We start from the raw sequence: 12,074 nt of genomic DNA on the forward strand, positions 1-12,074 counted from the left end.
GTGTGGGAGAATGTGGCAAACCCTGCTATGTCCCAACTCATTATTCATTCTCCACTTCTCTCTTATTGACAGAACCCCAGTTCTTTTTATTTTTCGGGGTGGCCACGTGCCCAGTTACAAGTATTCACCTTCCCAGATCCCCTCATAGCTGGGCTGACCACGTGACCTGGTTTTGGCCCATGAATGTAATTAGAAGTCTCCTGGGCAGGGCCTCTAGGAGAGCTGTTATTTTCTCAGTAAAAGGGAATAGGCTCTGTGTCCCTTGCCATGTGCTCTTCCCCTTCCTGTCTCATTCCTGCCTGGATCCCATAGGCAACAGTTCTGGGGTGGAACAGCTATCTGGAAACCACGAGGATGGCATGAAGGATGGCACAAAAGGACCACAGAAGAAGCCTGATCACTGATGACACCACGGGGCCTCTGCTCTAGTCCTGGACACCCTATCTCTGACCTTCTTGTCACCTGAGAAAAATAACCCCTACTTGGTTATGCCACAATTAAGAGTTGTGGATTCGGCTACTGAAAAAAGGAGTGACAAGAAAATGAGACTGAAAAGTGGGCAGAAGTCTGGCCGTGAAGCGTCGTGACTATTAGGAAGACCCGGCAGCTGCTGTGAACACTGCAGTGAGTTTTTGTCTTGTTATGCACGTGTGCTTTTGATGTATGAGCATCTAGATGTATGTATGTTTGGGTGTGGGGGCGAATGTGTACATGGAAGGAAATGCTATAGTCATGGAAAAAGTTTAAATCAAACTGGAGCCCAGATTTTGAAACACTGAAAGAAAAATGTTGAAAGTGAAAGGGTCAGTTTAATGGTGATGACTATAAACCGAGTATTTAGTTTTTTTTTTTTTTTTTTTAAGATGTCAGGATAGGAGAGTGTAGTTTCACAGCCTGGGGGCTTGGGTTGACTGCAAAAGCTAAGAATGAGCTCACAGAGTGAGCTGCGAGTGCCAGGAGCTCTGGCTCACCCTCTGGCTGTGATGATTATCTAGGATCCAGAACAGACAGCGGATTGCCCAGCCTCTGCAAGGTCAGAGCACTGGAAGCCTGCACCATGTCCATCCCAGAACCAGTGAATGGAGCCCAGCCAGAGGACGAGGCAGAGATCTGGGAAAGTTTAACTTGGACAAGAGAAGACCCGGAGGGGCCTGATGGGATAATAACTATAATAAGTCATCTATCACTGTGTAGAAACCACACCTAAAACTTGGTGTCTTAAACCAACAATGGCCAGTCATTTGCTCACAATTCTGCAGTCTGGGTTGGAGAGATTTTCTTTACCCCATGTGGTACAGTGGCGTGGGCTGGGCTCACAGATGCATTTGCAGCCAGCTGGCAGATTACTGGGGCTGAAGGAGCCATGATTGCTTCACTTACATGTCTGTCTCCTTCAATGAGATGATTGGACTGGCCGCACCCCTGTCCCCAGCATGCTCGTTCATCTTCCTTCTCCACATGGCCTCTCATTCTCAGGGAGGCTAGCCCAGGCTTCATGACTTCTCAGGGCGGCAAGATGGTAAAAGCGGATGCTACAAAGCTTTGAATGCCCAGGACTGACATTTTTGTCACATTGGTACTGAACTGAGCACATCATGAGAGCAGCCCAGATATAATGTGGAAATGGGCTATGCAGCAGTATGATTTCAGGATTGTGATTCATTGGGGGCTATTTTGTAACAGTCTATCAAGATAAATAATCTTTATTATTTCTATAGACTTTATAGTTCACACAGGATATTTACCTGCACTATCTTAATTGATCCTTACTACTAAGTTGAGAGATGGTCAGTGATATGCTGGTAAAACAAAACATAAGCCAACAAGAAGTCCCAACTTATAGCGTTTGCCAATGTTCATGGTGTAAATACTCCCACTGTGGCTCATTTAAGCAGCCAGCATGAGATCACGGGGCAAAGAGGGAAGAGGAGACACACCCTGGTTCCAGCACACCACTCTATCCAGTGGGGACCAACCCACTCGCAGATAAGGTTAAGGGACTTTCTCAAAATCACAAACACAACCAATAGTGGCAGACCCAGGACTCAACCCAGATCCAGATTGTATATGCTGGTCACAATATCCCCCTGCTTCCTAGATATTTTCTTCGAACATTTGAAAGGCTGTTATGCAGGAGAAGTTGCTATAGTCTAGATTGCCCTAGAAGGTAAAGTAAGAGTCAACATGAGTGTTAGAGAGACTTCAGTTTAAGAAAGCCAATATGAAAATGGATTCTGCCATACCAGAGCCATCCGGAGAATGGACTGCTTTGAGCCATAGTGCTGCCCCTTTCACAAAGTGTCTCCCAGACACTTTGAAGATTTCCTAATTAGAGGAGAAGTTGATCTAGATAACCTATGAGACTTCATTTATGTCCCAGGTTCTTGTTTTAAGAGTGTGCCAAACCCCCAAATCTGGCATACACTTAGTGGCCTTTTGAGACCAAAAGAGGCATGACAAGGGAAGGGAAGAGAATGGAAGAAGGAAAGAAGGTGTGTGTTGAATCAAGGAGGAGCTTGGCCAGCTGAGGAGTCTCTGTCCTAGAGAGCTCTATCCAGGGTTGGGAAATGGGTCTTCACTAGGGTGGCTCTGGTCCAAGGGACAGAGCCATATGACTCATGATGCGGAGACACAATATTTACTTTATCCCAAGTCAATTAAAATGACAGCAGAGAGCTCCAGACCTTTTGTCTGAAATGTCGGGAGGGATGTTCTCAGTGTAGTAGAATGCAACTCTTGATATTGCCTGGCTGTTTAGATAATGCTCTTTCTTTCCAAATAGGCTTTCCTAGTTTTTCTCAGAAAGAGAGCTTGCTGAGGACTTAGCATTTAGTCTCTTTGGCTTAACCAGAACCCAACTGATCCTCTGCTTGGCCCCAGCTCTGCAGAAGAATAGATGCTCTGCTTGAGGGTCTGACAATCTTAGACACTTTCCACTCAGCTCTGGGGACTTCCTGAAGCAATTAAATTTTCTGGTTTTATAATGAGAACCACAAAACTGGAAGCTTTCCCGAAGGAACAGTTCAAAACTTGAGGAATAAATCTCAGCATTTGGGAATAAACACCTGGGATGTTTCCTGGAATGACTCAAGCGTCACCAACAATGCCAAGAAATTACACGGGTAATCATACAGCCTGGGAGCTTCCAGAGAATGCCCAAGACAGTTACTGAAGTAGATAACTCAGCTCTGAGAACATGTCTTTCAGTTCAAAAATTGCAAAAGGCCATGTATCTGGTTCTGAGAAACTGTTATTTTCTTGTGCTGAACCTAAAGAAAGGTAGGTAGTTGACAACGAGTGAAGCCTGGCCCTGCTCTTTTAGCAGGACCAGCCCCATCAGAAACTTTCAAGGACACTTTCACATCAAGATTTTCAGTCACAACAAAATATTGGGTTGGCCAAAAAGTTTGTTCGGGTTTTCCCAGAAACTGTTAAAGAAAATCCCAAATGAACTTTTTGGCCAACCCAATATTAGCAAACCAAATACAACAATGCATAAAAAGGATCACATACTATGATCAAGTTGGATTCATCCCAGGGTCACAGTATGGTTCAACAGGTAAAAATCAATATGATACACCACATTAACTAAAGAAAAGACAAAAACCACATGATCATCTCAATAGATGTGGAAAAAGCGTTTGATAAAATTAAACATCCACTCATGACAAAACCCAAAATGGGTACAGAGGGAACATCTGTCTCAACATAAAAGCTATTTATGACAAGCCCAGTTAATCTAGTACTCAATGGTGAAAAGCTGAAAGCCTTCCCACATCAAGATTTCCCATTGCCTCCTGGGTGACATGCTCCCCAAAGTTCAGTGGCTCCATCACCTATGGGTAGAAGAGTCTGAAATGGCTGGGCAGGATGTGAAATAAGAAGCAAGGATGGTCTCAAGAGCTTCTCCGCAGGAGACAGGTACTAGGGCGGCTGTACTCCCCTCTGAAACACATTTACACACTAAAGAAGCATCATCTATTCACATGCAAACCAGTACCAGCTCTGGAAGCTGGGGAGCTCTCTCTCCAGGAGCAGAGTAGCCTCGGTTATCTCTGGCTCTCGCACAGAAATATGTCAAGGAAACAGGGTAGCAGCTATCAGATCAGAGCCTCCCATTCCCATTTCCTTGCTCAGCAAATGGTAGGACTTGCATCCACCCTGGGCCTAGAGTCAGCTCCAGGGCTTCGGTCCTGGGGTTGTTTCACAAGACCCAAGTTCCTTTCTCTTCCTCCTCTTTTCCTTCTTCACTGACCTCAAATAATTAGAATCACAGACCTTACAGAACTTAAAGACCATGTTAGTTCAAACACTTGACTTTACAGGAAGGACCCAGAGATGAAGAGCAGAGATGCAGACTTATGAAAGACACTTGACTAGTTGATAAAAGAGTATAGCAGATGAGATGGGTTGTCACTCTTGGGATTAAGTTATAAACTATGGTGGCTTCTACCTTGGGCTCTCTCTTCCTCTCTCTCTTCTATCAGTTGCTCTGGGGGAAGTCAGCTGCCACATTCCTAGGCCAGGAAATTGATGGGCAAGCCCTGTTGCTCCTTACCCTTACCACCATTCAAGAGTAAATGGACTGGGCTTCCCTGGTGACTCAGTGGTAAAGAAGCAACTTGCCAATTCAGGAGACATCGGTTCCATCCCTGATCTGGGAAGATCCCACATGTGCTACAACTATTGAGCCTGTGCTCTAGAGCCCAGGAGCTGCAACTACTGAGCCCCACACACCCTGGAACCTGTGCTCCCCACAACAAGAGAAGCCACCACAATGAGAAGCCGGCACACTGCAACTAGAGGGTAGCCCCTGCTTGCTGCAACTAGAAAAAAGCCCAAAAATAGCACAGCCAAAAATAAAATAAATAAATCTTGAAAAAAAAAGAGTATATAAACTTAAAATTGAGCCCTGCCATCAAATTTTGCCATCACAAGGAGAGGATCAAGTTTGCTTTTTTTGTGACAGTTTGCCAACTGACAAGGACAACCCACGTGAGGTGTATCTTTGAAACACAAATGCAACAAATCCTTCACCTTGCTCTACAGATGGAGCTGAAACAGTCCTGGGGCTTTGGGCCCTGCAGGTGTCAATTTGCTCTCACTACACTTTCAGGGAAGGAGGACCCACACTGAGAAAGCAAAAACTGCACAGAAGTGGCTGTCCTGTCAGTGAAAATGTGGCATCTCTTGTTCTGCAGATTGCAGTTTTTAAAAAAGTAAAGGTTGTGAAGAAAAGACTCATATAAGAAGAATATGCATTTCCATGGGTGCAGCCTGAAAACAAAGAATAATCTCAGCTGCTGGGAAGCACCGTTTTCGTTTCCTTTTTGTTCTTTCTTTTCCTTCTCACTGTAGACTGAACCTTGTTCTCCGCTTTCTCTTTCTTGGAAAGAGAGGACATAATTTTAAGTCAGCACTGATTTGGGATTGTGCCTAAGGCACAATCAGTGCTTCATTGTCATTGTGTTTTTAAGCTTTTTAAAATTAAAACAGTTCCTTTAGGGAATGAAAAAAAGTGAAATGTCATGAGGCCACTCAGGCAGGCTATGAGATGTTCGTATCGTGAGGCCCTGAAGTCTGGCCAACCACCAGTGAGGAATGAAGTTCTGCTGACAAGCATATGGCTGAGCTTACAAGCAGATCCTTCCCCAGTTGAGCCTTCAGATAACTGCAGTCCCCAGCCAACCGCTGAACTGTAATCTCATGAGAGACCATTCTGAATTCCTAACTCAGAAACTGTGAGATGATAAATGCTCATTGCTTCAGCTGCTAAGTTTAAGAGTAATTTGTTATGCAGGAATGGATAAAAACACTGGGCTTTTTTTTTTTTTTCCTTCTTTTCTTGGTTGTTTTCATTTTCCCTTTGGGAGAAAGAGATGAGGGCAAATTCCAGCTTACCAGTCAACAAGACCTTGTCCTCTACCACTTTAAGAGATGAAATTGTGGCAAATTAGGAATAAAAAGAGAAGGAGCTTCCATGGAGGCCTGGGGCAAGAGCCTCCTGAGCAAAGAACTTAGTGTCTTTCCAAGCCTAAGTGAAAGAATTTCAATTCATGGGCTGCTAGAAAGCACCAACTCTCTTTATAGAAGTTTTGACTATGTGGCCACTGCAAATGCTAACTGCAGATGATGCCTTATGCATAAACCTGACGGAGCTATAGAAATGGTGTCTTGGTTGCAACAAAGATAGAGCCTGAATTCCAAATGGCTTCCCCACCCACATCCACTCCTATGGTGGACCAGTCTAACCTTGTCTGCCATATACATGCCATCAGGAGAAAAGGCTCTTTGAAAGGGACCTGGGCAAAAGACATCCTGCAAATGCATATATTCAGCAGAATATGGTCACAAGTGCTCTTTCTGACAAACTTACTCATTGAAGGGTCCAAAACTGCAGGTTCTTAAGCATCAGGCTCCATCCTCTGCATTCTATCCTGTGTGCTCAGAAGTGATCCTTGTCTTGTTTTCTCTCCAGAAAACCTAGAGCTGGAAGCAAAACGGGTTTTCCAATGCCCAGTATTCATTTCCTAAAATATAGCTAAACTAGGTTAATGCTTTTTTTTTTTTTTTTGCCCTTGAAGTACAGATTCAGAGCTTCTGGGAAACACCCTAGCTTCTTGTTTTAAAGATCCAACAAGAATGTAGTTGTCACCATAGTTGTCACTTTCCTTTAGGGAAGGCTTTCAATTCAACGTTGGAAGCAGACAAGCCATAGGGGTGGGCCTGACTGGCTCCCCCGGGTGTGGGCCACGCATGGTCTGCAATGGCATGGCATCTTACTATACAAAATAGCACCAAGTTCATTTGGTACAGCTGGGGCAGGGCTGGAGGCGTTCTTAGGACCTATTATATGTGAGCCAACAACCTCATCTGTCCAGCTGTTCCTTGGTCTTCTAAAGGAATCGAGGAAGTAAAAGAAAATGAAGAAGTGGGAGCCAGAAGTCAGTTTCCGCCAATAGAACAATGGGTGTCATTGTGCTTCTCACATGGCAGCCAACTGCTCTCAAGGAGCATATAATAGAATTACACACACACTGTTACCATCATGAGAACCTCCCCATAGGAACTTCTGGATGCAGTCTTTTGGAGTTTGAGGGATCTGGGAAGACCATTCCAGTAAAAAGGAGATTCTATAGAAAAGTTGGGGAGGGGCCAGTTCTTGGGTACCCTCTCCAAGCAAGAGAAAATGCAAATATGTGCTTTAGGAGTTTCCCCCAGAACCAATGCAAATCTTTCTTAATGCAAAAGCCATGCTTTCCTCTTAGTATTAAAGACAGTCCTGGTTTTGCTTCTGGAAAGCTTCCAAGGACAGAGGCTAAACAGTTACCAAACTCACCGGAAAGGAAGAGCTCCTCAGAGCTCAGAAATGATTGTTTTACACGGTTTCTTGCCCCTTGTCTTGAACTGTGCTCAAGCCAAACTCTGCAAAGACGCCAAATGGGGGCTCCTGGGTATGTGTTGTGATCCCGGGCCCTCTCAGAGGGAGGCTGAGGTGGAGTCACAGAGATGATGTGGAGGGCTAACAAGAGCACGTCACTCGAGTCCTGCCTCAGAAAACTTCTTAACTTCTCCGCAGCCTCTGTTTCATCTGCTTTGCGGAGATAATACATATTTTATGAGGTTTTTTTTTTTTTTTTTAGTGAGACATTAATGAGACAATGTATGTGAATGAGGTTTGAAAAGTGAAAAGTAATCTCTGGATTCCATTTAATCATTTGTGATCCACCACATTAATAGTCCAGTGACTGAGGGTCAGTAGGGAAGGCCTTGCCATGGGATCCATACCAGGTGAGATCTCATGCCAGTTCTACTTGGGAGCCCTGCTCCACCATATGATGAGATATGTCTGGTGGGCCAACTTAGTAGTCCTGGAACATCCCTAAGTTGATGGAGTGATGCTTCTGGAAGCTCTTGGGTTTAGTCCCTCCTCTTCCTTCTGTCCATCTAGTATTTCTTTCTCTCTACAAATGTGGTATCTGTGTTCCATTTCTCACAACCTGTGATGTTTACAGGTTACAGGTTACAAAATACCAATTTCTAAAAACTTACTGGCCCAACTAGCCTTGACCCCAATCTGAAATGTCTACTGGGGATTACTAGCTAGATGTCTACCCTACTTTAAATTTTTTAAAAAGGATATCTTTCTCTTGAAATACTTCCAACTCTCAACTATGATAAGCTAGTCAGTAAAGGATTATGTATTTATTAATCCTTTACTCTCCTGTGTTCGCTATTCCAACCTGTTACCAAAACCCTGTACCCCTTCCTTCACGGTAACTCTTGAAGTCTGCTGATTCTTTCCTGGTCTTCTCTTGGTATCCTGCTTAAGTCTTCCTTTTCTGATATCTGGATTCCTGTCTCTACTTCTTATTTCTTGTTCACTTCCAACTCTCTCTCTCCCATTTATCTGACACAACTTGATTTTTGTTATCAGTCAGTCTAGGCTAGACTATACGGAAGTAACAAATGACCCTAAAATCTCAGTGGCTGAACACAACAAAGGGTTATATCTTATTTACCTTATGTATATGTCCATCATGGACTTGCTCTGGCTCTGCTCCAAGTTGTTTTCATTCTGGGATCCAAGCTGATGGAGACCTCCCTATCTGGGACAGTGGTGTTCTCAATGCAAAGGGAAACAAGAACATGGAGAACCATGGATAGGTTATCTTTTGCCTAGACATGACATAATTCCATTTTACTCACACATTGGCAAAAGCATCACATGTCCAAGTCTGCTGTCATCTGGGGGAATCCCTCCACAGGGAGGGGAAACATAATTGTGAATACTGCTACAATCTGCCACAGCACTCACTTCAGCTTTCTGTTTCCCTCTCATGACTCAAATGCCATGTGTTGAAACCCCAGCCATGTCATGGCCCCAGGAAGCCTACTCTCTCTTTGGATCAGAGTGATTTCTCTTTCCTATGACCTTTGGTTGACTTTATAATCAAGAGGCCCCATTCTGGATTTGTTTTAGGTGTCTGTCTGCTCATAACCCTTTAGGTGGTCTTGTAATCCACTACTCCTGGCCATAGCTGACTGGACTTTCAGGGATGGCAACTGATCCAAGGATAATCAAATCCAGGCTCACAGAGGCCTAGAAACTGGACCAATCAAATGTAGCAAGAACCACCAGGTGACTACCAAATACAGAAAGAATATACTGCTTGGGATAGTGGTTAAGGCTCAAAAGATGCCTTGAGGTAGAGTCAGAGCAGATGGAAGCTTTGGGCAAGTTGAGATTAGGAGAGAATTGAAACTGAACTTGTTAGAGAGAGAGGCAGGGGCCAAATGCATGGAGAGTGCATGACACCATGAGAAAGGGCAGGGCCCGTCCATGACAAGGTGGAAAAGACTCGCCAGGCCTTTGGAGCCAACCACCTGGACTTTTACAATCCATACCCGTTTCCCATTCCCGCAAAGAGAGAGCGGTCTCAGCAAATCCCAAATAAAGCCACTTTGAGCTTAGAGAAACATCAGTTGTCAACTTGTTTCGCACGAGTTTAGTTTGATCTTCCTATTTAGACTTGAGGCCCCTAAAATCAAGGCGCATATTGTGTTCACCACGAGCCTGGCACAGTTCAGGCCGCCATATGTATTCTACAAATGGCTTTCCCTCAATTTCCACATACCTTTGCCTCATTATCATGATCATCTTCTCTGCAGCCAATGCTATAAAATCAACCCAAAGCATTACTGTAGAATAAACGAGAAAGGAAATACAAATTTCCTTACCCAGGAAACAGTCTCTATGCCCACTTAGCACAGACTTCTGGAACCTTAATAACCAGTATGCTGTACACCATGGGCACAGAATGGACTTTTCACAATGGCATAGCCCCATCTCATGACTTCTCATTCAGCTCCCCCAGGGCGAATTGCTGAGTCCCAGATTCAGCCTCTTAAAAATGGGGTTAACATCTGGTTATGGTGAGGCATATATGGTAGAAATAAAGGACTATCAGCAGAACAAGAAGCAACACAGATGCTTCCTAGCTACAAGTCCTCCTCTACTTCACACAATGCCCCCTGTGCCCAAAGCAGCCTGAGTCTAGACTATGGGGATAGGAGGTGGTACCGGGGGCAGATGGAAGGAGCCAGCCGTGGTTGCTGGGCTGGCTGGCTTGCTTCTGCAGAGCCTTTGCATGTCCTTTGTTTCTCTTCCCCCATCCCTTCTGCCTTCCAATCCGCCAGTGGAAAGCAAAGGGTGTGTGTGTGTGTGTGTGTGTGTGTGTGTGTGTGTGTGCGTGCAGCGAGGCAGGGGAGACCGCATACAATTCTTTCCTGTGTGTGTTTGTACACATACCAGAATCATTCAACAGAGAAAGACCCTAGTGTGGGTCTGAAAAGACTACATAACTTGAAATATTCTTATCCATCTAGATACTGATTTTTATGCTAGGAAAACGAAAAAATAGCAGAGATGATAGATAGATAGACAGATCTTCACAGGCAGACCTTGCCAGTTAGTGTCAGCCCTTCTCCCCTGGGAAGTATCCTTGTGTAACATGACTCCAGGAGGAGAGCAGAGAAGCCCTTTCTTCTGAGCTTACTGCGGGTGCCACTAGCTGCCTGCCTGCAGGGGCGAGAGGACTCCCAGGGGTCTCTGTCGAGGGGGATGACCCAGGAGGCTCCAGCTGCCCTTAATGTCTTCACACCCTGATGAGAGGCAGCAGGGAAATCACTTGAGACCAGTGCTGTCACGAGGCTCCTGTTACTGGCACTTAAAGGGACCTCACATTAGTGGCTAGGGTTGCCTTAATGAAGTACCACAAACTGTGTGGCTTAAACAACAGAAATGGATTATCTCAAACTTCTGGAAGCTGGAAGTCTGAGATAAAAGTGTCAGCGGGCTTGGTTTCCTCTGAAGGCTGTGAGAAGCTCTCACAATGGCCGAAGACTTTCACCCAAGTTGTGATTATCGCTTACTGAAAATTGAAGGCTGGGAGGGAGAATCGGCCCCAGGCCTCTCTCCTGGCTTCGGGTGGGTGGCTGACAATCTTTGGAGTTCCCTGGCTTGTAGAAATCCTCCCATCTCTGACTTCATCTCCATGCGGTGTTCTCCCTGTGTCCTCTCTGCCTGCAAATTTCCCCTTTTTATGAGGACACAAGTCATTAGATTAGGGCCCATCCTAATTACCTCATTTTAACTTATTACTCCTGTAAAGATCATATCTTGAAATAAGGTCACGTTCTGAGGTACCAGGGGTTTAGGACATCAACATATTTTAGGGAGGGGATCTAATTCAACCCACATGATGCCTTACTCATCTGCCCCTCATGGGGAGGGCGGGGGTCTGCATTCACCCTGGCCAGACCCTGAGTTTATCACCACACAGCTCTGGTGTGTTTATCACCAGACACATAGCCCTTCTCCCTTTGAATCATGACTTCTTGGACCCAGTTAGCCAGAGGCTGGGGAAACAGACCAATTCAAGCCTGCAGACCCTGAAAAGCTCAATGCAGGGAAGTTTCATTAGTCATTCTTCTGGTTTCTCCGAGTTAGTGCATGTTCTCAGCTTTGCCTGATTATTCTAACTCTTCACACCTCCTTGGGAAGGGGAGCAGAAGCCACTTCCCTGGCCCACCTGGGACTCTCTACGGTGGGACTCTTGCCAGGCAGCTGTGAGGGGAAGGCAGCAGGAGCTCCAAGGACCTTTGGGCTGTGAGCCTGTTAGTCGTCGAGGCAGAAACACTGAGGTCAGGCAACTCTGGTGTGGGAGTCAGGAAAGAGGAGGTGCAGGGGGCAAGGTGAAGACAAAGGGATGGGAAGGGGATAAAGGGTGCTGGGAAAGAGATAGTATCATCATAGACTTTCCTATAAAATAGATATTTTGTGGGTATATATATAAATGGTCTGTTCATTAGGCTGAAAGGCAGTTGTGTCTAATACTTTGGATTATATTTTGTTTTGTATAATAGAGAATCCTCAAGTAATAGAGGCTTTGTAAAGATTGACCTTAATTCTCCTATCCATAAAAGAAGTCTGCAGACAGACAATACAGGGCTGGTATGGCAATCCTGCGGTCATCGGGAAACCAGGCTGCACTTAAGATTCTGTACCCTCA

The 12,074-nt window shown here is 45.1% G+C and overlaps 1 long non-coding RNA gene across 1 annotated transcript in view; it reads left to right on the plus strand.

The window, feature by feature from the left end:
* The first annotated feature begins 255 nt into the window (after positions 1–255).
* The window catches only part of LOC122443463, a 33,232-nt gene continuing 21,413 nt past the window's right edge, over positions 256–12,074 (plus strand). The window contains exon 1 of the long non-coding RNA XR_006270019.1: positions 256–624. This is a non-coding gene — a long non-coding RNA (uncharacterized LOC122443463). The remainder of the gene's footprint in view (positions 625–12,074) is intronic.

This window comes from Cervus canadensis, chromosome 6, assembly GCF_019320065.1.
Source record: "Cervus canadensis isolate Bull #8, Minnesota chromosome 6, ASM1932006v1, whole genome shotgun sequence".
NCBI lineage: Eukaryota > Metazoa > Chordata > Mammalia > Artiodactyla > Cervidae > Cervus > Cervus canadensis.